This window comes from Panthera leo, chromosome F2, assembly GCF_018350215.1.
Source record: "Panthera leo isolate Ple1 chromosome F2, P.leo_Ple1_pat1.1, whole genome shotgun sequence".
Taxonomy (NCBI): Eukaryota; Metazoa; Chordata; class Mammalia; order Carnivora; family Felidae; genus Panthera; species Panthera leo.
In genome coordinates, this window is record NC_056695.1 from 28,431,893 (window position 1) to 28,435,275 (window position 3,383).

General features: G+C 40.9%; 1 pseudogene; it reads left to right on the forward strand.

The window, feature by feature from the left end:
* Positions 1–591: 591 nt before the first annotated feature.
* On the forward strand, positions 592–2,035 carry LOC122210586 (annotated as a pseudogene).
* Positions 2,036–3,383: the final 1,348 nt, after the last annotated feature.

The window sequence follows — 3,383 nt, forward strand, 5'->3', positions numbered from 1 at the left end:
CAAAAATGATAAAAGTATGGTATGACTCCCCTCAAGGCCAGTTTGAGCATTTACAAGATTTCATTTAGTTGCTCCAAAAACAAAGCTTTAATTAAGTTTTAGAAATATATATATATATATATATATATATATATATATATATATATACACACATATATATATTTTAATTTTCTGGTGAAATTGAAGCTTTCTTTGCTAAAAGTCTAACATTCTAATTTTTGAGGGGGAAAACTTACCCCCGCCTTAACAGGTGAAATGCTTAGGAAGTTATACAAGATTCTTCTTTTACTTTTTTAAAATGTTTCTTTATTTATTTTGAGAGAGAGCGCACATGCACGTAAGTGGGGCAGGGCAGAGGGAGAGGGAGAGAGAATCTCAAGCAGGCTCCACGCTTAGCGTGAAGTCTGACATGGGGCTCGATCTCACAACTGAGAGATCATGACCTGGGCCAAAATCGAGAGTTGGGTCCTTAACCAACTGAGCCACGAAGGCACTCCCAATACTCTTCCTTCCAAACAAAACTCATTGGCGGCAGCGGGACTCAGCTTTGGCCTCCTGCCACTTCCTCTCAGCTCCATTGATACCTTCACCATGGTCCCAGCTGGTAGTGCACTGATTGGAACGGCTGTCATGAGCAGAACTTAGTTTTGAACATGAATAACCATGGCTTTGTGGTGTGTACTTTTAATAGAAAGGTCTCCAAAGTTGGTAATTTCTTGACCAATGGGGCAAAGGCAACCAAAGTGGTTGATGCTCACTCCAGGCTGAAGAAGTGCAGGCCGGTCATACTGTTTGTGATGGCTGGTTAAGCTGTTGATGATTTCATTGAAAAATTAGTACCATTGTTAGACGCTGGTGACATCATCATTGATGGAGGAACTTCTGGATACAGGGATACCACAGTGTTGAGACCTCAAGGCCAAGAGTATCTTGTTTGTGGAGAGTAGAGTTAGCGGTGGAGAGGAAGGGGCCCAGGATGGCCAAGAGGGACAAAAAAGGCTGGCCACACATCATTTTGTGACTGGGTGGGAGATGAGGGAGCAGGACACTTTGTGCAGATGGTGCACACTGGAATAGAGAACGGGGAAATGCAAACTCATCCATAAGGCTTACCGCTTGATGAAAGATGTTCCAGGCATGGAGCACAATGAGATGGCAAAGGCATTTGAGGAATGGAATAAGACAGAGCTCGGATTGAAATCACAGCCAATATTCTTAAGTTCCAAGACAGCAATGGCAAACACCTGCTGCTGACGATCAAGGACAATGAGAGGCAGAAGGGCACAGGAAAGTGGACCACCATCTCAGCCTTGGAGTACCATGGTCCTGTCACCCTCCTTGCAGAAGCAATTTTCTTGATGTTTATCATCTCTGAAGGATGAGAGGATTTAAGTTAGCAAAAAGCTGAAGGGTCCCCAAAGATCCAGTTTGAAGGTGGTAAGAAATCATTCCTGGAGGACATTCAGAAGGCCCTCCATGCTCCCACGATCATCTTATGTGCACAAGGCTTCATGCTGCTAAGACAAGCAGCCATGGAATTTGGCTGCACCCTCAACTATGGTGGCGTCACCCTGACATGGAGGGGGTCTGCACCATTAGGAGTGTGTTCCTAGGAAAGATAAAAGATGCATTTGATCAAAACCCATAACTTCAGAATCTACTACTAGATGACTTTTTTAACTCAGCTGTTAAAAACTACCAGGACTCCTGGTAGCAGGCAGTCAGCACTGGTGTCCAGGCAGGTATTCCCGTGCCCTGTTTCACCACTGCCTTTTCCTTCTATGATGGGTACAGACACAAGATGCCACCTGCCAACCTTATCCAGGCCCAGTGGGATTACTTTGGGGCTCACACTTATGAACTCTTAGCCAAACCTGGGCAGTTTAATCACACTAATTGGACAAGCCATGGTGGCAGCATGGCATCATCTTCATACAGTGCCCAATCAGACTGGTTACCTGCCACAATGCCACAGACTGGGACATTCCATTTACCACACAGCACTGCTCATACAGCCCTCTGCCCAATTTTCTGATCAGACCTCTTAAAATAAATTCTCATAAGAGACTCCTGAAGGAGCCAACCTGAGTTTACTTGTAACATAGATCTGTGAGAACCACCTTGCCCTCTGCCCTTCCTTTTTAAGACCAACCAGGAGCTGAGGCACTTGGGTGGCTCAGTCGGTTGAGTGTCTGACTTTGGCTCAGGTCATGATCTCATGGTTCATGAGTTCAAGCCCTGTGTTTGCCTGTGTGTTGACAGCTCAGAGCCTGGAGCCTGCTTCAGATTCTGTGTCTCCCTCTGTCTCTGCCCCTCCCCATTCGTGTTCTGTCTCTGTCTCTCAAGTATAAATAAATGTTAAATTTTTTTTATTTATATTAAAAAAAAAAAAAGACCAACCAGGAGTTGACTGTGTGCGAGGTAATGTGAATCAGCTCTGGGAAACAGTTTTCCAAGTATCCCCTGTGGTTAGGGAGTCAGTGGCAGTTTCACTTGATAGAAGCACACATAGATGGGCGCAGTTTCTGTGGAATTTGCTCAAATTGAAGCGGAATTCCTTTGTTTCCTTACTTAATAAAAGATCCATTGTAAAAAACAAAAACAAAAACAAAAACAGACACTCATTGGCTTATTAGCATAAAAGCTCTGAGGAGGTAAAAAGAATTAATAATATTTTTAAGTTTTTTACATTTTTATTCTTAAAAAATCCATAGTTACAGGAAAGTCCCAAGAACAGTTAACTCCTATGTGCCCTTCATCTGTATTCACTAATTGTTAACATTCCCACATTTGCTTTATATGTCTCTCCTTTCTCTGTCTTTATATATATTATATATATTCATAAAAATAATAAAATGATTATTATTACTAATGCTGAACCATTTAAAAGTTGATTACAGACATTATGACCTTTATTTTTATGTTTTTAATTGTTGACCCTATATTTTTAAATACTCTTATGTTTCTCTTTTAGGAATAGGCATATTTTCTTACAAAACCTCATTCCAGTGATCAAATTCAGAAAAATCAATATTGGTACAGTGTCATAATATAATACACTACTCATCTCCTATACATCATTCTTGATCTAGAATCCATTCTGGAATCACCAGTTGCAATCACTGATTGTCATGTCTCTTTACTTTATCTGTCACAGTTTCTCATCTGTTTTTACCTTTATGAGATTGATATTTTTTAAGCATACAAGCAAGTTGTTTTATGGATTCTCCATCAGTATGGGCTTTTTGATGTTTTGTTATAATTAATTTTTAGATGTTTGGCAGGAGAACCAAGTAACTGATGCTGTTTGTAGTGTACCACATCTAGAGACACATGATGGTCATTTATCACTATTGCTAGTGATGTTAACTTCAATTGCTTGG